Raw genomic sequence first — 23,545 nt, forward strand, 5'->3', positions numbered from 1 at the left:
ATATATATATATATATATATATATATATATATATATATATATATATATATATATATATATATATATATATATATATATATATATATATATATATATATATATATATATATGTGTGTGTGTGTGTGTGTGTGTGTGTGTGTGTGTGTGTGTATCTATATCGTATGCAAATATATATACATATCTAGTAGGTATAAAAATAATCACACCAAATGATCATGGACCACAACCTAATGTGATCAGGCCCAAGCCAGTAGGCCTAATCACTCACATCAAGATTTATGTGTGCAACGATGCATCTTCATGCCTTTTGATCGTCCATCTTGTCCTCATTGTTAGGATCAAGAGCACTAAGAGGGGGGGGGGGGGGGGGGGGGGTGAATTAGTGTAGCGGAAAACTTTCGACGATTAAAACTACATTCGTACGATAAGAGCGATTTCGGTAGAAAAGCCGATTCGTAAATCACTTTAACTAGTGATCAAGCAAGATGTAGTTAAAGCGAATCTATAAAGGCAGTTTGCAGTTATGATGGAAATCAAAATCTAAGCGCAAACAGAAATATGATGTTCATACAATAAAACTGATTTACGTTTAAACACCGATTCGGAAAATACTGAACTTTGAAACACGATCATAAATGTGCAGAAGGTAGTAAGCTATTGAGGAGGTTTACAGTAAAGATAATATGCTCAAAGTAAATCAAACCAGAGAGCATCGTAATTTTAGAGTGGTTCGGTCAATCTTGACCTACATCCACTTCTAGCTTCCTCCACTGACGAGGTCACCAACGTCCACTAGAGGCCTTCCTTCAATAGGCAAAGGCTAACCACCCTTTTACAGTTTCACTCCTTTTGACGGGCTTAGGAGACAACCCTTACATAATTTTCTCTCCTCTCTTGAAAGATCATAACTTGGAAGAAAAGAGGGAGAAGAACTTTTGGCCTTTACAACACTTTTGAGCTCTAAAAATCACAGAATAAGATCAGGATTTCAATGTTTTTGTTGCTCTTTCATTGTTGAAAGGGTGGGGTATTTATAGGCTCTAACCCAGTTTGAATTTCAAGCTCAAAACTATCAATTCACGGAATTCCAGGGTCTAGCGGTTGCACCGCCTAGCAAAGCTCGAAGACTGAGCCTCTAGGCAATGCCACCTCCTGTCAGGGGCGGTTGCACCTCCTGCCAGAGCTCGGAGACCGAGCTCAGGCTGGTGCAACTCTATCAGAGGTTGTTGCACCACCCAGCTAGAGCTCGGAGACTGAGCCCTGGGCGGTGCCACCTCTGGCCAAGTAATTTGGGTCCGAATGGGCTGATCCATTCGGCCCAATTTGGGTCTGTCAAGGGCCCAATTTCTCTAAGATTAAGTTAATGGGATCACCTCCCATTTCTAACTTAATCATCGTGTGCTAACTACGAATTTCTTAAGAAATTTACTGCAACTTGCTTTGGTGCGTTAATCGCTTCTTCCGGCGAGTTTCCGTCGATAATCCGATGAACCCACGGTGATGTGTTAGAACCCTTGCAGATTCTAAACTTGGGGTTGATCTCTTTAGGGGATCGGCCTCCTTGGAACTCTATAGGGGTTCCTCCCTCTAAGTTGCTGCTCAAAGGCTGCAGAAAAGATTCATCTATTGCTTGAGAAAAGAGGAGGAATACATGGCTATTTATAGGGCTTCTAAACCCTAACTCCTAATAGGACTCCTACTTAAGACTCTTACTTCTAACCAACTCCTAATAGGACTCCTACTCAAGACTCCTATTCCCTTACAACTCCTAATTATTCTCTAAGAAAAAACCTCCTACATGAATGTCCCTCTCAATTAGGACTCTCCTAACTAGAGTCCTAACAGAATGTCCCTCTCAATTAGGACTCTCCTAGCTATAGTCCTAACAGAATGTCCCTCTCAATTAGGACTCTCCTAGCTAAAGTCCTAACAGTTTTACATGAATGTCCCTCTCAATTAGGACTCTCCTAGCTAGAGTCCTAACAAACCCGCCCTCTTCAAATCAACCTTGTCCTCGAGGCTGACGATTCATGAATTTTGGGAATTTGATCTTCAAGTCATCATAGTTCTCCAAAGTGGCATCTTCTGTTAGTAGGTTTGCCCACTGTATTAGCAATTCAGTAGTGGATCGTCGTCGTCGAGTCATAATCCGTCGATCAATAATGGCACTTGGCTGAGTCTGAAGTCCTCCTTGGGTAGTCATATTTGGTGGGTGGCTTTGGGCTATTTCCAAGCACCTATTTACAACTTCTGTCTGGCCATCGGTTTGTGAGTGATATGCCATACTCCTTTTCAATTTAGTACTCTTATAGTGTAATTCTTTTGAGTCCCAATTGGAATGAGCTACGGAGCTTGGTGCTTCCTCCAATTTTTTTATAATCTTACTAGTCTCTGAATCTTCATGCCATTCCATCTTAATATACTCAAGGAAGTCGCTGGTCGGAAGTGAAATAGCCAAAACTTCAGCTTGCTCGAGTAGTTGCGAAAGCACATCTGCAAGAACATTCTCTTTCCCCTTTTTGTAAGTTATTTCATAATCAAATCCAAGAAGTTTTGTTACCCAGTTTTGCTGCTCAGGGGATGATATCTTTCGCTCCAAAAAGTACTTGAGGCTTTTATGGTCGGTTTTAATTTGAAATCGTCGACCAATCAAGTAGGGTCTCCACCTTGTTGATGCGCGCATAATGGCGAGCATCTCCTTATCATATGTTGACTTATTTTGATGGGAGGGAGATAATGCCTTGCTAGTGTATGCGAGTGGTCGACCATCTTGCATGAGAATTGCTCCAATTCCGACTCCAGATGCGTCGGCCTCAATAATGAAGGGTCGGTTGAAATCTGGTAATGTTAGCACCGGCGTCGTCGTCATGGCTGCCTTAAGTTTGTCGAAGGCAATGGAGGCTCTGTCCGACTATTGGAAGACATCTTTTTTCAAGAAGGAAGTAAGTGGTGCACTGATCTCTCCATAGTTTTTCACGAACTTGCAGTAGTAGCCTGTTAAACCCAGAAAGCCATGTAGCAATTTTATGTTCCTCGGGGTCAGCCAATTTTGCATTGATCCAATTTTAAAGGGGTCTACTGCCATACCTTCCTCTGATATGATATGCCCAAGATATTCCACCTTCTTTTGAAGAAAGCAAAAATTTATAGTGGTTAATGTGTGTTCAAAAGGTGGTTTTCGGTATGTCTTCTTCGCATACTCGTATTTGATGATACCCGGATCGAAGGTCCAGCTTTGTGAAGATTTGTGCTCCCTTTCATCTTGCAACTCATCTACTACTGGAATAGGGTATTTATCCTTGATGGTTATGCCATTGAGAGTTCGGTAATCAACAAATAATCGTCATATTCCATCCTTCTTTCGTATGAGGAGCACCGGTGAAGAGTAGGGGCTACAACATGGCCGAATAACTCCTGTTTTGAGCATCTCTTTTACAATCCTTTCTATTTCATCCTTCTGGAGATGTGGATACTGATATGGCTGAGCATTTGCTGGAGATTGGCCTGGAAGAATCATTATACAATGATCATGCCGACGGGTAAGAGGTAGGTTGTGTAGTTCGTCAAATATATCTGAAAATTCAGCAAGCAAAGGAAGTAGATTTGGATCTTCCAATTTTGTTGGCTCTCCCGTAGTTTGCTGCTCAAGTTGTACCAAAAAGCCACTGCATACTTTATGCAAAACCTTCTTCATTTGTTGTGTGCAAATCATCGTTACGTCGCCCCCACGTTTCCCGTGCAGTATCACCTTTTTCTCCTTACTGTAAAATTTCATAATTAGTTTCATAAAATTCCAAGAAAAATCACCTAATGTTGTCAACCATTTAATTCTGAGCATGGCCTCATGATCATCAAGAGGGAGAAGGAAGAAATCTGCAATTATCTCTTGGTCCTGCAGCAATAGTTTCTCCTGCGGGCGCCTACGATCACACTTCAAAATCCGTCTGTCGGTGACCTTAACATCAAACCTGCAACGATTCTCGATAGGTAATGCCATTCGGATAGCAACCTTACTGTTTAGGATATTATTAGTGCTGCCCGTGTCGATGAAAACAGTGATCAGTTGTTGTTTGAGAAGGCCTCCAACTTTCATCATTTGCGGGTTTGAGTAGCCGGCTAGTGCATGTACCGTAACTTCGGTCGGTTGTGGCTCTTCTTCTGCATCTTCTTCTTTATGTTCAATGCTCTCTTCTAGATGTTCAATGACCTCTTCTTCTACTGGTTCAATGATAAAAAGTCTCCCTTTACTACAGCGATGCTCATGGCTCCACGACTCGTCGTAATGCCAACATAACCCCTTCGCAGATCGCTCCTGAAGCTCTTCTCTTGTCAACCTTTTTGGTGCAGGGACTCGGTCAATAGTAGGGGGGGCTAAGGGCTTCAATATTACTGGTTGAGGAGTGACCTAGTCCTTCGAGCTTCATGGTTCAATTGCTCCTCTTGATGTCGTGCGAAAGAGATGGCTGCCATAAGCGTGTACGATTGTCGCGCTTTAACTTCTCCTCGGATCTCCGGCTTCAAGCCCTCAATAAAGGTCCTCAATAGCTGTTTTTGAGACCAATCAAGAGTTTGATTAGATAACCTTTCAAACCTAGTTTGGTACTCCTGAATGGTGGAGGTTTGTCGGATCTTTGCTAGTTGTCCGTCAATATTCTCGTAATCGGTTGGTCTGAAGCAGATCAACAGTCCTTCTTTGAATTGTTGCCATGAAAGGACTCCATAAGTATGTTCAAACCAGTCAAACCACTGTATAGCATCCCCTTCAAGATGTATAGCTGCAATTTTCACCATAGATGCATCCGCGGTTTTGTGGTACCGAAAATATCGCTCCGCGTGCAAGATCCAACCAATCGGGTCTCCTTCTTCCCATCTAGGGAAGTCCACTCTCATACATGGATAGTTGGGGTTGGTCATAGAGCTTCCCCTCTCTTGGAAGTCATATCTTCGGGCTTGGTGTGATTGGGCAAAGCTCTCTCCTTGATGTGATTTCTTCGGGCTTAGTGGTCGGCCCAATCTGAGTTCGGTAAAGAGCATCCGAATCTTATCCTCCATTCGTGCCTCCAAGTCTTCGAATTTAGCATTGATTGCCTCCTTAGATACCATAGTATATGTCTTCAAATCTGTGATGTTAAAATCCCTCTTTTGTTGTTGGGTTAAAGGCATCTATTGGTTGAGAGAGGTGATGGTCGAAAGGGTTGGTGGATTGGTGGATGTAGGCTACGGTTTAGGCTTGTTTTGTTGCTGTTTTGGGTGCAGTTTGAGGGTGTGGTTTAGTGGGGTTTTAGGGCTGTGGATAAAGTTTTGGGTCTGTGGTAGATGGCAGCAAAAGTTTGATAGAAATCAGTGGAAGTTGCAGCAAGTATGTGCTGACTTGTAAGAGCAGAATTATCGTCGAAGAAACAACGGTTTCTCAACGAAATTTCCACCAAAAACTTAAGAAAATTGAGGAGGGAATTGACAGAAAAATCACAGTTTATATGACAGCAAGGAAGTCTAATTTAATCAAGAAAATTTCAGAAGTATAACAGCAAGGAAATTGGTGTAAGCTGCGATAGCAGAATTCTCGTCGAAAAATTTCAGCAGCTTACGATGAAAATTTATAGCAACACAAAATTGGTTTTTGAGATGAATTCCTCAATAGATCAATCTTAGATGGAAGCTAAGATGATCTATAAAGTGTATAAGAAATTTCATTCAAAAATGATTGCAAATAGATGGGTTAAGGCAACAATATGCGGCTGAAATTTTCTGCAGCATAGATTTTTAAGTATAGCAGATTGGACGTAAAAGATCAGAAGTATATATTGAGTATTTTTTGATGAAACCAAAGGAAAATCTACTATTAGGAAGTGTCAAAGCTATCATAAAAATTTCGTAGAGATTTGGATAGAAACAACGTAGTATCAAGATCAAACAATTAGTGCTATGTTGCTGAAATTTTACGGTGCAGATTTTAAAGTATAGCAAATTAGATGTAAAATATCAATGGTTTATATTGAGAAATTTTTGACAAAACCAAAGGGAAATCTGTTGTTAGGAAGTGTCAAAGATGTCATAAAATTTCGTGGAGATTTGGATAGAAAAAACATAGTAGCAAGATCAAACAGACAGTGCTATACGGTTGGAATTCTGCAATGTATCTTTCGTCGTAGAGATGAAAACTTTATGAAAAAAAGTTTATGCAGCAATATAGGAATAATTTGTTTGGGATTTTCAAATAAGGATAACTAAATTGCAGCAGCAGTAAGGTAGAAAACTAGAACCTGTTGCAATTCACGGGGAGAACAAAGGATGATCCGTGGTGGTGGAGATGATGGCGGAATTCGGCGATGATCTTTTAAGCAATTGTGGGAATTGCTTTGGATGGTTGTGGAGGGTTGATGGATGGCTGTGGAAGGGCAGCGAGACACCAAGAACGCTGCTCTGATACCAGGTGTTAGAACCCTTGCAGATTCTAAACTTGGGGTTGATCTCTTTAGGGGATCGGCCTCCTTGGAACTCTATAGGGGTTCCTCCCTCCAAGTTGCTGCTCAAAGGCTGCAGAAAAGATTCATCTATTGCTTGAGAAAAGAGGAGGAATACATGGCTATTTATAGGGCTTCTAAACCCTAACTCCTAATAGGACTCCTACTTAAGACTCTTACTTCTAACCAACTCCTAATAGGACTCCTACTCAAGACTCCTATTCCCTTACAACTCCTAATTCTTCTCTAAGAAAAAACCTCCTACATGAATGTCCCTCTCAATTAGGACTCTCCTAACTAGAGTCCTAACAGAATGTCCCTCTCAATTAGGACTCTCCTAGCTAGAGTCCTAACAGAATGTCCCTCTCAATTAGGACTCTCCTAGCTAAAGTCCTAACAGTTTTACATGAATGTCCCTCTCAATTAGGACTCTCCTAGCTAGAGTCCTAACATGATGCTCCTGTGAACTTCTGGCAAACTCCTGGACTTACGATGATCCACTTGGAAAGTTCGGACGAGCTTCTTTGACAAGCTCCTGGACTTCTCGGATTTGTTCCCGCAGGACCTCCGACGACCGTCCGGACTTCCGTCGAACTCTCGAACTCCCAACGTGATCATAGTCTTGACTCCGGCGCAACTCCTGCTACATATCTTACTTTCATCGTATTTAATCATGTATACTTATCTCAACATATGGATTAGATAACAAATGACAATTGACGTTATCATCAAAATCCGAGATTCAATAATTTCCCTTTTCTATGATGACAATCAATTGATAATGGAGTTAACCTTAACTCCCCCTATCTATGTGCCATAATTGAGATAAGTCATTCTTGAATTCAAAGCCTTTGAATTCAAGAGACATATTGATAAGTTAAAATCATTTAACCTTATCAATACTCCCATCATGATGTATCTCTCTGAGAATGATGTATGATGTCAAGGCTTGACATTCATTTTCAAATTTCAAATGTGAATGATGGCAATGATAGCAATTCATCATGTAAAATTTCGAAGTAAGATTTTGATATCTTAACATGATGCACACATGTCAAGTATTTTAGCAATCAAAGCATTTCATCACATGGTAAGATATCAACACGTAGGACTACGATGCAAGTTCTTGATATCTTAACATGATGCAAACATGGCATATTGCTAATATGGCAATCATAGTTATAATTAATTCATATATTTTCGATGATGCAAGCATGACATAATCATAGCATCAATTCATATATCTGCTTTTTTCAACATAATATAGCGATGATGCAAGCATGACATAATCATAGCATCAATTCATATATCTGCTTTTTTCAACATAATATGGCATTTATAACATCAATTCATATATTTCTCCCCCTTTGTCATCAACAAAAAGGAGAACGATATAAACAACTTTTAAATATACGTGCGGTGCCATAAGTAGGTTCATGTCATTTATCGATATAGAGTGATAGGATATAAATTATACAAACATCTCAAGAAAAACATAACATGAAGATTATAGAGTGAAAACTTCTTCCTTTTTATTTGTTATTATCTTTTGGCATGAAGGAGGAAAGCCATTTGTGTAGTTCAAATCGATAGGATATTAAGGCATGCTTTACAAGGTTCAGGATATTTATGTGAATCAAATCCTTGCACATAAAAATATCTTCTATTTCTCAAAGAGAATATTTTTCACATGATAAGTCTAAAAGATATACATTTGCTAGATGATTCTATTTGTCAAAAATCAATGATGTGAATCAAACTATATGTGACATATGCTTATTAAGTCCGAAAGAGAATAATGTATTAATGAAATCCGATTGGAACTGAAAATTTAATTTAACACTTTCATGCAATCGAACAAGACTATACAATCATGAAGACATGCTCATTGTTAAGGAAATTTTTGTATTAATTTTCAACATGTTATTTTAGGCATGTAATGGGAATTAAGTGATTTGATCATTCAATCAATAATGTCCGAATAATAATTTTAACAAGTTTATGCATTCGGACACATCAACATTCCTAATTCTCTTCTTGTTAAATCAAATTGTTCTTCACTTAGAGGTTTTGTAAAAATATCAGCTAGTTGATGCTTAGTATCTATGAACTCTATGATTACATTTCAAATTCGAAACTCATGGTTTTAGCAAAAGATTCACAAAGAGATTCATTCGTAGAACCGAAGATAATATCATCAACATAAATCTGAACAATGAGAAAATTATTTTGAAAATTCTTGATAAACAATATGGTATCGACCTTGTCTTTTGTGAAATTATTTTTAATAAGAAAAGTACTTAATCTATCATACCAAGCCCTTGGGGTTTGTTTTAAACCATAGAGAGCTTTGGTTAATTTAAATACATAATTAGGGAGGCTTTTATTTTCAAATCTGGGAGGTTGTTCAACATAAACTTCTTCAGAAATAAAGCCATTAAGAAAAGCGCTTTTAACATCCATTTGAAACAACTTAAAATTGTTATTACTAACATAGGCAAGGAGCATTCTTATGGCTTCTAATCTAGCCACAGGAGCGAAGGTTTCTTCATAATCGATACCTTCTTCTTGGTTGAAACCTTTGGCTACTAATCTAGCCTTGTTTCTAACCATAATGCCAGATTCATCTTGCTTGTTTCTAAAGACTCATTTAGTACCAATAGTTAAATGGTTATTTGGCCTTGGAACAAGCTTCCATACCTCATTTCTCTCAAATTGATTTAATTCATCTTGCATTGCGATAATCCATGAATCATCTTTCATGGCTTCGTCAATACATTTAGGTTTAATTTGGGAGAGAAAAGCAGCGTTGGCACAAAAATTTTTAAGAGAAGAACGTGTCTGAACCCTCTTTGATGTGTCTCCTAAGATTAGCTCCTTAGGATGAGCATCTACATACTTCCAATCCTTGGGTAAGGATGTTTCGAAAGTGATTGCATCCAAGTTGCTAGTTGGAGAAGGGGTTTCATTTAAATTTAAAGAATCAAAGTTAACATCATCATCAAAATCATTTTTTATTATTTCAGAAATCTCATTAAAAACAACATGAATGGATTCTTTAATATTTAAAGTACTTTTATTGAAATACGAAAAGCTTTAGAAACTGAAGAATAACCAATAAAAATTCCTTCATCGGATTTAGCATCAAATTTTTCTAAGGCATCTTTTTCATTCAAGATGAAACACTTACACCCAAAAACTTTAAAATATGAAACATTGGGTTTTTTGTTGTTCCACAACTCATAGGGAGTTTTGGTGAGTAGGGGTCTTACTATAACTCTATTCAAAATATAGCATGTAGTGTTTACGGCTTCGGCCCAAAAATATTTGGATAGGCTATGTTCATTCAACATGGTTCTTGCCATTTCTTGTAAGTTTCTATTTTTTCTTTCTACTACTCCATTTTGTTGAGGATTTCTTGGAGTAGAGAAGTTGTGGTTGTATCCATTAAGTTCATAAAATTCTTGGAAATCACGGTTTTAAAATTCACCACCGTGATCACTTCTAATTGATGAAATCATAGAACCCTTTTCATTTTGAACAAGTTTACAAAACTTGTTAAAATATCTAAAGCATTCATTTATGTGTTTTAAAAAGTAAGTCCATGTGTATCTACTATAGTCATCTACAATGACGAAGACGTATTTGCTACCTCCTAGGCTTGATGTAGAGATTGGTCCGAACAAGTCCATATGGATCTAGTGGTACTCATTTGATTCTTAGATTTGAAACTACCCTTAATTTGTTTACCTAATTGACAAGCATCACATACATTATCTTTAATGAACTTGATATGAGGAATTCCTCTTACAAGTTCTTTCGATGATATTTGAGTGATTAGTTTCATGCTAGCATGACCTAATCTTCTATGCCATAGCCAAGCATCCTCATTTAAAATCGAGAAACATATTTCATTACACAGATCTTTGATGTCAATGGTGTATACGTTATTTTGTTTTAATGCAATCATAGATGTGTTGTTGTGTGATTTTTCAATGATGCAAGCATTAGATTCGAATTTGACAATATATTATTTATCACATAATTGACTAATGCTCAAGAGGTTATGTTTTAAACTATCAACTAACAAAACATCTTCAATAAAGAAGTTGAATTTTTTACCTATGGTTCCTTTGCCAATGATTTTACCCTTGTTGTTGTCTTCAAAGGTGACATAGCCTTCGTCTATGCTAGTGAGCTAAGAGAATTGAGATGGATCTCCGGTCATATGCCTTGAGCATCCACTATCAAGGTACCATCTCTTGCTCCTAGCTTATGGTGGTGTATGTCTCTACAAGAACCCATTTACTTTTGGGTGCCTCAAAAACTGATCTACATTGTTTATCATGTTACATAGAGTTTATCATAGTTCCTTTAGGAACCCAAATTAATTTGTTCGGACTAATTTTCTTGAATGGACAATAATGCGTTTTGTCTCCATGTTTGCAACAAAAGTTGCATTTGCTTTATTGTCGAACATGTAGGATGGGGCCTTTTATGAAGGTGGTTGGATTTTGGTAAGGATTTCTCACAAATCTGATTCCACTTCTTTTGGGAACGTGACCCTTGTTTGTAAGGATCATGTTCAAAGACTTGCTACCAACCTCGAATTTCTTCAAGGTGTCCTTAAGTAGCAAGATTTCCTTTTGGATAGTTTCTAGATCATGGCATTTATACAAGAACCTAAACTATCATGATATTCAATTTTTAACTTATCAAAATTACAAGTAAGACTATCATGCTCCTTTTATAGAAATTTATATTTTCTACTAATAATCTTACATTCATCAAATAAGTCATGGAAGGTATTTAATAATTCATCAAATGATAAATCTGCATCAATTAAATTTGTTACCTCCTCTCCGATGGCCATTAAGGCGTAATGAGCAACTTGCTCGGTGTTGGACTCCTCTTCTTCGGATGTGCTCGAGTCATCCCACGTTGCTTTGAGTGCTTTCTTCTTTGATGTTCTCTTCTTGGCTTGGGGACAATCACTTTTATAGTGTCACGGATTTTTGCACTCGTAGCAAATAACTTGGTCCTTATTCGGTTCAAGTTTATTTTTTGTGTCATTTTTTAACTTGTTTCTCTTAATGAATTTTTTGAATTTCCTTGTTAGAAGTGCCAAGTCATCGTCATAGTCCTCATCACATGAGTTTTCTCTCAAGTGGTTATCTAAAGTTCTAAGTGTCATATCCTTCCTGTTCTTTGGAAGGATGTCTTCTTGCTCTTCATGAGCCTTGCATGTCATTTCATAGGTCATTAATGACCCGATTAGTTCTTCAAGAGGAAAGTTGTTTAAATCTTTAGCCTCTTGAATAGCAATGACTTTAGGGTCCCAACTCTTAGGAAGGGATCTTAGAATCTTATTTACGAGCTTAAAATCCGAAAAACTTTTGCCGAGTCCTTTTAGACCGTTGACGACATCCATGAAACGGGTGTACATGTCGCCAATAGTCTCGCTCGGTTTTATTTGGAAAAGTTCAAAAGAGTGTATCAAAAGATTGATTTTTGACTCTTTCACTCTACTTGTGCCTTCGTGAGTCACTTCGAGTGTATGCCAAATATCAAACGCGGTTTAACAAACCGAAACACGATTAAACTCATTTTTATCAAGCGCACAAAATAAGGCATTTCATAGCCTTTGCATTAAGAGCGAAAGTCTTCTTCTCCAATTCATTCCAATCGATCATTAGAAGAGAAGACTTCGAAAATCCATTTTCGACAAGATTCCAAAGTTCAAAATCCATTGAAATAAGGAAGATCCTCATTCGGGTCTTCCAATAGGTGTAGTCCGTCCCATTGAACATGGGTGGACGTGTAATAGAATAGCCTTCTTGGTTTTCGGCGTATGCCATCTATCTTGGATTTTAATCCGTTTGAGAGTTAACCCCGCTCTGATACCAATAGTTAGGATCAAGAGCACTAAGAGGGGGGGGGGGGGTGAATTAGTGCAGCGGAAAACTTTCGACGATTAAAACTACGTTTGTACGATAAGAGCGATTTTGGTAGAAAAGCCGATTCATAAATCACTTTAATTTGTGATCAAGTAAGCGTAAACTGAAATATGATGTTCGTACAATAAAACTGATTTACGTCTAAACACCGATTCAGAAAATACTGAACTTTGAAACACGATCGTAAATGTACACAAGGCAGTAAGCTATTAAGGAGGTTTGCAGTAAAGATAATATGCTCAAAGTAAATGCAAACTAGAGAGCACCACAATTTTAGAATGGTTTGGTCAATCTTGACCTACATCCACTTTTGGCTTCCTCCACCGACGAGGTCACCGACGTCCACTAGAGGCCTTCCTTTACTAGGCGAAGGCCAACCACCCATTTACAGTTTCACTCCTTTTGACGGGCTCAGGAGACAACCCTTACAGAATTTTCTCTCCTCTCTTGAAAGATCATAACTTGGAAGAAAAGAGGGAGAAGAACTTTTGGCCTTTACAACACTTTTGAGCTCTAAAAATCACAGAATAAGATCAGGATTTCGGTGTTTTTGTTGCCCTTTCATTGCTGAAAGGGTGGGGTATTTATAGGCTCCAACCCAGTTTGAATTCCGAGCTCAAAACTTTCAATTCCCGGAATTCTGGGGTCTGGCGGTTGCATCGCCTGGCAGAGCTCGAAGACTGAGCCTTTGGGCGGTGCCACCTCCTGTCAGGGACGGTTGCACCTCCTGCCAAAGCTCGGAGACCGAGCTCAGGTGGTGCCATCGCCTGACTAGGGCGGTTGCACCGCCCAGCTAGAGCTTGGAGACCGAGCTCACGCCATTGCACCTCTGTCAAAGGCGGTTGCACCGCCCAGCCAGAGTTCAGAGACTGAGCCCTGGGCGGTGCCATCGCCGACCCAGGCGGTGCCACCTCTGGCCAAGTAATCTGGGTCCAAATGGGCTGATCCATTCGGCCCAATTTGGGTTTGTCAAGGGCCCAATTACCCCAAGATTAAGTTAATGGGATCACCTCCTATTTCTAACTTAATCATCATGCTAACTACGAATTTCTTAAGACATTTACTACAACTTGTTCCGGTGCGTTAATCGCTTCTTCCGGTGAGCTTTCGGTGAGTTTCCGTCGATCATCCGATGAATCCTCGGTGATGCTCCTACGGACTTCCGGCAAACTCCTGGACTTGCGATGATCCACTTGGCGAGTTCGGACGAGCTTCTTGGGCAAGCTCCTGGACTTCTCGGATTTGTTCCCGTAGAACCTCCGACAACCGTCCGGACTTCGTCGAACTCTCGAACTCCCAACGTGATCATAGTCTTGACTCCAGCGCAACTCCTGCTGCATGTCTTACTTTCATCGTAGTTAATCCTACACACTTATCTCAACATTTGGATTAGATAACAAATGAAAATTGATGTCATCATCAAAATCTGAGATTCAACACTCATTAGTTCTGTCAATGTCTCGATGAATCTCCATGCATAGCTATCTTTCGCCTCGTGAAACCTGCTATCGCTTCCACGCTCCTGCTGTCCAACAATAGGCATGTAGGCCCAATAATAAACGAGAAATATAATGAAGGCTCGCAGGCCCCAATAATAATAATCATAAGTACACACATCACACGGTCCATGATCATCCATCCACACATCATACATCACATGTATAAATCATCATCATGTAGGACTATTAGATAATAATAATGAAATAATAATCAATTAAATATTTTAATTAATTAATATTTTCTGAAATCAAAGACATGTAGGAAATTTTTTGAATTCTTAGGGGCATTTTCATAATTTGGATAAGAGGATAGAATTGGTATTTCTCAAATTTCGAGGAGCAAAACTATATTTTGCTCAGAAAACCCTAAGCGCCTTTCTCCTTTCCCCTGCTGTAGTCGCCACCGCTCCGCCACCCTGCCGGCGGCAAGCCTGGAGGTTGTGGGGCGTAGGGGTGCCGCCCCTTCCCGCGGGTGCCTCTACTAGTAGGGGCTGCTCCCGCAACTGCCGCCCATGCGGGCGATTGCCCTTGCAGTCGGCGTTGCAAGCGGCGGCCACCCCTACGGGCCGCTCGCTCGGCCTTGGGGGCAGATCGGCGGCAAGCGCCACCTGCCATTGCGGGCGCTGTGGCCGTAGGCAGCTCTCGTGGGTGGGGCACCCGCGGGCCGCCAGCCTTGCCGATCGCAAGCCCACTACATGCAAGCTGTCGGTCAGCTGCTACAAGTGCAACGCCTGCACATGCGCTGGCGCTGTGCTGCCTTCCTGCGGCTGCACGCATGCAGATCGAGGGCAGCAAGGGCTGTTGAATCTCGGATTTTGATGCTGAAGTCAATTGTCATTTGTTATCTAATCTATATATTGAGATAAGTGTGCAGGATTCACTACGATGAAAGTAAGATATGCAGCAGGAGTTGCGCCGGAGTCAAGACAATGATCACGTTGGGAGTTCGAGAGTTCGACGGAAGTTCGGAGAGTCGTCGGAGGTTCTACGGGAACAAATCCGAGAAGTCCATGAGCTTGCCAAAGAAGCTCGTCAAAACTCGCCAAGTGGATCGTTGCAAGTCCAGGAGTTTGCCGAAAGTCCGCAGGAGCATCACCGAGGGTTCATCGGATGATTGACGGAAGTTCGCCGGAAGCTCGCAAGAAGAAGCGATTGACGCACCGGAGCAAGTTGCAGTAAATGTCTTAGGAAATATCATAGTTAACACAATGATTAAGTTGGAAATGGGAGGTGATCCCATTAATTTAATCTTAGGGCAATTGGGCCCCTGAAAAACCCAAATTGGGCCGAATGGATCAACCAATTTAGACCGTGATTTCTGCCAGGCGGTTGAACCGCCCAAGCCAGGAGGTGGCACCACATGGGCTAAGTCTCCGAGCGAGACTGGGCGGTGCAACCGCCCCAGCCAGGAGGTGGCACCGCCAGGGCTCAGTCTCCGAGCGAGACTGGGCGGTGCAACCTCCCCTGACAAGAGGTGGCACCGCTTGAGCTCGGTCTTCGAGCTCTAGCAGGAGGTGCAACCGCCTCAGTCAGGAGGTGGCACCGCCTGAGCTCGGTCTTCGAGCTCTAGCAGGAGGTGCAACCGCCCTTGACAGAGGTGGCAACGCCCGGAGGCTCAGTCTTTGAGCTCTACCAAGCGGTGCAACCGCTCCAGTTAGGAGGTGCAACCGCCAGATCCCAAAATTTCGAGAATTGACAGTTTTGAGCTCCAAATTCAAACTAGGTTGGGGCCTATAAATGCCCCACCCATTCAGCACTGTAAGTGCACTAAATATACACCGAAATCCTGATCTTGTTCTGTGATTTTTAGAGCTCAAAATTGTTGTAAAGGCCAAAAGTTCTACTCCCTCTTTTCTTCCAAGTTCCGAGCTTTAAAGAGAGGAGAGAAAATTCTGTAAGGGTTGTCTCCTAAGCCCGTCAAAAGGAGTGAAACTGTAAAAGGGTGGTTGGCCTTCGCCTATTGAAGGAAGGCCTCTAGTTGACGTTGGTGACCTCGTCGGTGGAGGAAGCCAAAAGTGGAGTAGGTCAAGATTGATCGAATCACTCTAAATCTCGGTTTGCATTTACTTTGAGCATATTATCTTTACTGCAAACCTCCTCTAAAGCTTACTGCTTTCTGCGCATATACGATCGGATTTCAAGATTTGCACTTTCCGAATCGGCGTTTAGACGTAAATCAGTTTTATCGTACGATCATCATATTTCTGTTTGCATTTACGTTTTGATTTCTATCATAACTGCAAACTGCCTTTATATCCTTGCTTACACTGCATCTTGCTTAATTAAGTGATTTACGAATCAGCATTTAGACGTAAATCAGTTTTTTCGTACGAATATCGTATTTCAGTTTGCGCCTACTATCTGATTAGAATCATAACTGCAAACTATATTTATATCTTTGCTGCATCTCGCTTAAACAAAAGTTAAAGTGATTTACGAATCGGCTTTCTTACAAAAATCACTTTTAACAAACGAACGCAGTTTTTATTTTTTGTAGAAGGTTTTCCGCTGCACTAATTCACCCCCCCTCTTAGTGCTCTTGATCCTAACAATTGGTATCAAAGCGGGGTTAACTCTCAAATGGATTAAAACCCAAGAGAGATGGCATACGCCGGAAACCAAGAGGGCCATTCTATTACACGTCCACCCATGTTCAATGGGACGGACTACACCTATTGGAAGACCCGAATGAGGATCTTTCTTATTTCTATGGATTTTTAACTTTGGAATCTTGTCGAAAACGGATTTTCGAAGTCTTCTCTTCCAATGATCGATTGGAATGAATTGGAAAAGAAGGCTTTCGCTCTTAATACAAAGGCTATGAATGCCTTATTTTGTGCACTTGATAAAAATGAGTTCAACCGTGTTTCGGTTTTTGAAACCACATTTGATATTTGGCGCACACTTGAAGTGACTCACGAAGGCACAAGTAGAGTGAAAGAGTCAAAAATCAATCTTTTGTTACATTCTTTCGATCTTTTTCGGATGAAACCGAGTGAGACTATTGGGGACATATTTACCCGTTTCACGGATGTCGTCAACGATCTTAAAGGACTCAGAAAAAGTTTTTCGGATTTTGAGCTCGTAAATAAGATTCTAAGATCCCTTCATAAGAGTTGGGATCTTAAAGTCACTACTATTCAAGAGGCGAAAGATCTAAATAACTTCCCTCTTGAAGAACTAATCGGGTCATTAATGACCTACGAGATTGTTAGGATCAAGAGCACTAAGAGGGGGGGGGGGGGGGGTGAATTAGTGCAGCGGAAATCTTTCGACGATTAAAACTTCGAAAGCTGCGTTCGTTCGATAAAAACGATTTCGATTTAACGCTGATTCTAAGATTACTTTAACTTAAGATTAAGCGAGATGACGTTAAAGTAGATCTATGAAGGCAGTTTACAGTTTATGATGAAAATCAGAATGCAAGCGCAAACTGAAATGCGATGTTCGTACGATAAAATCAGTTTACGTCTAAATGCCGATTCTGAAGATACTGAACTTTGAGATATGTTTTATAAATGCGTAGAAGGTAGTTTGCAGTTATGATTGAACTCTAAACGTAAACGTAAACTGAAATATGATGCTCGTACAAAAAAGTCGATTTACGTCTAAACGCATATTCGGAAAGCTCTGAACTTAGAAACTCGTTCGTTAAGAGCGCAAAGGGCAGTAAGCTATTAAGAAGGTTTGCAATAAATATAAAATGCTCAAAGTAAATGCAAACCGAGATTTAGAGTGGTTCGGTCAATCTTGACCTACTCCACTTTTGGCTTCCTCCACCGACGAGGTCACCGAAGTCAACTAGGGGCCTTCCTTCAATAGGCGAAGGCCAACCACCCTTTTTCAGTTTCACTCCTTTTGACGGGCTTAGGAGACAACCCTTACAGAAATTTCTCTCCTCTCTTTACAACTTAGAACTTGGAAGAAAAGAGGGAGGAGAACTTTTGGCCTTCACAACAATTTTGAGCTCTAAAAATCGCTGAAAAAGATCAAGATTTCGGGTAAGTTCTTGCTCTCTCAGTGCTGAATGGGTGGGGTATTTATAGGCCCCAACCCAGTACAAATTTGGAGCTCAAAACTATCAATTCCAGAAATTCCGGGATCAAGCGGTTGCACCGCCTAGCAGAGCTCGAAGACTGAGCCTCTGAACGGTGCCAGCTTTGTCAGGGGTGGTTGCACCTCTCTGCCAGAGCTCGAAGACTGAGCTCAGGCGGTTGCACCTCCTGACTGGAGCGGTTGCACCGCCTGGCAGAGCTCGAAGACTGAGCTCAGGCGGTGCCACCTCCTGTCAAGAGAGGTTACACCGCCCAGTCTTGCTTGGAGACTGAGCCCAGGCGGTGCCACCTCCTGGCTGGGGCGGTTGCACCGCCCAGCCTCGCTGGGAGACTTAGCCCAGGCGGTGCTACCTCCTGGCTTAGGCGGTTGCACCTCTTGGCACTATTTCAGATCACTGGTTGGGCTCCAAACTTGGCCCAAACCAGTCCGAATTCGGGCCCAATTGGCCCCTAACCGGATTATAATATTAACACCTAATCCTAACCCTAATTAACATGCTAACTACGAATTTAAAGACATTTCTTAAGCTATTACAAAGTCCGCAAGTCAAGACTTCTTCCGGCGAGCTTCCGGTGAACTTCCGGCGGTCTTCCGATAAACTCTCGGAAACCATTCTGCGGACTCCCGGCAAGCTCCTAGACTTCACGATTTGATCTTGGCGAGTTCCGACGAGCTTCTTTGGCAAGCTTCTGGACTTCTCGGATTTGTTCCTGCAAAACCTCCGACGACCGTCCGAACTTCCGTCGAACTCTCGAACTCCCAACGTGATCATAGTCTTGACTCCAGCGCAACTCCAGCTACATGTCTCACTTTCATCGTAGTTAATCCTGCACATGTAAAACAAAAACTTGGATCGAGACAATTAATCCTAAACAATTAACCAAGTTGTCCGGCATGTCATTGGTCCCTCGACGCTTCGTCCGATTCTTCGGCGCATCGTCCTCTCCTGCGGCCTAATGCCCAATCGGCCAGTTGACTCTGCAACTCCGATATCCTTGGCACAATACCCGATCTTCTTGGCCCGATGCCCGAGTCCACGACCCGAAGCCTTCTGTCGATACGTCGACCGATCCACCGGCCCGACGTCCAATCTTCTAATATGTTCCTCCAGCCCAACATGATTTTCCTGCTTTAATTGTCTCATCCTGATTGAAGTATCCTACGTTACTTAAAACGCAGATTAAATCACAAACATACATCAAGTGGTTTGATCATCAAAATATGAGATTCAACAATCTCCCCCTTTTTGATGATTACAACCACCTGATGACGGAGTTAACCTTAACTCCCGAAGTTTAAACAAACTCCCCCTTTCAATATGCCATATTGATTGAAACTCTTAGATTCAAAAATCTAAGCAACATGTCATCATAATCGGAGTTAACCTTAACTCCCAGAGTTTAAACAAACTTCCCCTATCAATATGCCATATTGATAGAAACTCTTGGATTCAAAAATCCAAGCAACATGTCATCATAAACTTATGCATAACATGTCATGTCATCAACATACTTCTCCCCCTTTGTCATCAACAAAACATAATATCTATTGTTATCATCATGCAAGTTTGCTATCATCAAATGGTAAGATATCAACATGTAAAATTGCGATTCAAGTTCTTGATATCTTAACATGATATGACATTCATAGCACCTATTCATATGAATGCTGCTTTTGATATCTCATCATAATATGGCATTCATAACATCTATTCATATTCTTCAAATATGGCACTCATAGTATCAATTTATATATTTCTCCCCCTTTGTCATCAACAACAAGGAGAACGATATAAGCAAATTTTAAATATAAGTGCGATGCCATAAGTTGGTTCATGTCATTTTCCAACAGTGAGTGATAGGATACCAATTATGCAAATATCTCGAGGAAAACATGACATGGAGATAGCTTTTATTGCTTCTTCCTTTTTATTTGTTATCTTTTTACATAAAGGAGGAAAGCCATATGTGAAGTTCAAATCGATAAGATATTAAAGCACACTTCATTTTTGCAAGGATTAAGATATGTAAGTGAGTCAAATCCTTGTATATAAAAATATCTTCCTTTTATAAGAGGGAATCATCAAATATGTTTCTCGAAAAATATTTTTCACATGATAAGTGCATTTGCTAGATGATTCCATATGTCAAAAATCAATGATGTGAATTAAACTTGATATGACATATGCTTGTTAAGTTCGGAAGAGGATAATGTATCAAGAAAATCCAATTGTTAGGATCAAGAAAATCCGAAAATGAAATTTGACACTTTCATACATTTGGACAGGGTTTTACTAGAGATATTTAAGTACAATCATGAAGGTAAAACATGCTTATTATCATGGAAATTTTTGTATTCAAGCACATAATTTCCAACATGTAATCATGGCAAGTAATTGTGTAAAATCATTATGGAAATCAAGTGATTTGATCATTCAATCAAAAAAGTCCGAAAAATAATTTTAACACGTTTAATCATTCGGACATATTTTTACCATAGTTTTTCAAATATAATCATGAAGATAAGACATGCTCATCATCATGGTAGTATGATAGCAAGTTTACCATATACAAGCTAGCAAAAATTTTTAACATTTTAAGGCCCGCAAGCTAGCAATTTTGAGATGTTCAAGAAAGCAACTCTTGCTTCTTGAAGTATAAGTTTTGCTAGATGTGCAAGTTGACTTTTTTGCTTCTTGAGATAGGCAAGATAGTATTCCTTGGTGATGTTCAATATAGCTAAGTTCTACATCATGCAAGCTAGTGAATCTTATAACATTTTAGAACATGCATAATCACCAAAGCATCATAAATTTTAATGATGTGCAAAATTACAAATTTTGCATGATTGCATTTGTGTGTCTTGAGATTTGCAAGATAGCACTTCTTGGTGATGTTCAAGATAGCAATTTCTTCTCTTTTGAGAAGTGCAATTTTTGCTTTCTTCTTGAATTGTGCAAGCTAGCTATCTCCCCTTTAGTCATTGTCAAAAAGAAGGGAAAAACCCTTTACATCAATTTTTAAATCATGACAAAGGTTAGTATCAATCTCATTTGTGCATCATTATATTTTCAAATTAAAACATGCACATTTTCAAAACATATAAACTCATTATTATATGCATGATTCCAAATCATCATTCATATTATTTCAATCATTGTTTCACTCATCACTATAGCTTATCATGCATAATATGTAAAACCATCTAACATGATATAAACATTTATTTATTTAATTTTTTTAAGCATTCATGATACACATCATACAAAAGCATATGCATCATTCCAAATCATAAATATTTCAAATCATCATGGTATTAATTTGTCACAATGCATCCTACCATGCATGATCGAAACTTCTCATTTGCATACATCAAAATAAATTCATGAATATCTCATGCATTCATATCATCACTTGAGGAATATTGAAAAGAAATAATTGGGTGATGAGATAAATATTTCATGAATACAAAGAATTGCATAAAAATCATATCATGAATACAAGGAATACAAGTCATAATCATTCAAGAGAAAAATCATCATTCATTTTCAATTCATTCAATTTGATAAATCAAGATCATGATTTTGATAAATTTAAATCATCAAAATCATTTTTATGGCTCACAAAATATATAACATAAATAGATTCATGATTTCATTGATAATATATTTTCCCCCCTTTTAAGTGTTTCATTTTAAGTGGTCGATTTCATGTTAGCATGCCCTTTCATTTATGAAAACATGCATCAATTTTTTTAAAGCCACAGTTATTATCATGAAAATCGATAATCCATAAATATCAAGAATCATCGTACATAATTTCAAAAATATATACTCATTAATCATAACTTCAATTTAAACATGATTTCATATACTCAAAATCGAGAAATAACAATGGAAATCAACATGATACACATTATTACTTCTCAACCACATATAGCATGATTTCATAAGGTATTTTTAATCAAAATCATTTTGTTTATCATAAACATGCAATTTTCATGATTATTTTTAAAATTACTAGAATGATAAGCATGATTCCTAATTATTTGTATTTTCATTATAAAATTATTAAACATGCAATTTTCAAGAAAATTAAATAAAAAAGAAAAATGCTTTATGAAAAGAATCACGTAATTTCAAAGTAAATTAAAGGCATTTTGATTACCTCAGCGTCGAAAGGCGTAAAGCTGTAGTTTGCCACCTCGCCTTTGTTGATTTTCTCCTCATCTTCGGAGGAGCATGATTCATCCCAATTTTTGTTCTTCTTCTTGCGTTCAAAGCAAGTAGTTCCATTCTTTTTACTTTTTAATTTTTGTTTCATTTGTAGTTTAAGTTCACCATCACTTGAGCTTATGCTTGAGTGGTCTTCAAATGTTCTATGTCCCAATTCCTTCCTGTTCTTTGGAAGGTGGTTCTCAAGTTTTTCACGTGCATTGTACGTCATTTCATATGTGATCAATGAACCAATTAGTTCTTCAAGTGGAAAAATATTTAAATCTTTTGTTTCTTGTAAAGCTGTTACTTTTGAATCCCACTTCTTAGAAAGAGAACGCAAAATCTTGTTCACAAGTTCAGAATTCAAAAAACATTTGCCAAGAGCTCTTAAACCATTGACGACATCCATAAAACGGGTGTACATGTCACCAATGGTTTCGCTTGGCTTCATTTGAAAAAGCTCGAAATCATGCAGTAAAATATTAACTTTCAAGTCTTTGACTCTACTAGTTCCCTCGTGCATGATTTCAAGAGTGCGCTAAATATCGAAAGTCGTTTCGCACAAAGAAACCCGATTGAACTCATTTTTGTCCAAAGCGCAAAATAAGGCATTCATAGCCTTTGCGTTTAAAGAAAAATGCTTCTTCTCTAAATCCGACCATTTGATCATTGGAAGAGAAGACTTCGAAAAACCGTTTTCGACAAGATTCCAAAGTTCAACATCCATAGAAATAAGAAAGATCCTCATTCGGGTCTTCCAATAGGTGTAGTCCAATCCGTTAAACAACGGTGGACGAAAAACCGAAAAGCCCTCTTGAAAGCCATGAAGAGCCATTTCTCTCGGGTGTAAGTCCGAAATGAGAAATACCGGGCTCTAATACCAATTGTTAGGATCAAGAGCACTAAGAGGGGGGGGGGGGGGGTGAATTAGTGCAGCGGAAATCTTTCGACGATTAAAACTTCGAAAGCTGCGTTTGTTCGATAAAAACGATTTCGATGTAAAAGCCGATTCTAGGATTACTTTAACTTAAGATTAAGCGAGATGACGTTAAATTAGATCTATGAAGGCAGTTTGCAGTTTATGATGGAAATCAGAATGCAAGCGCAAACTGAAATGCGATGTTTGTACGATAAAACCAGTTTACGTCTAAATGTCGATTCTGAAGATACTGAACTTTGAGATATGTTTTATAAATGCGGAGAAGACAGTTTGCAGTTATGATGGAAGTCTAAACGTAAACGTAAATTGAAATATGATGCTCGTATGAAAAAGCTGATTTACGTCTAAACGAAGATTCGGAAAGCTCTGAACTTAGAAACTCGTTCGTTAAGAGCGTAGAGGGCAGTAAGTTG

Source organism: Musa acuminata, chromosome BXJ2-1, assembly GCF_036884655.1.
Source record: "Musa acuminata AAA Group cultivar baxijiao chromosome BXJ2-1, Cavendish_Baxijiao_AAA, whole genome shotgun sequence".
Taxonomy (NCBI): domain Eukaryota; kingdom Viridiplantae; phylum Streptophyta; class Magnoliopsida; order Zingiberales; family Musaceae; genus Musa; species Musa acuminata.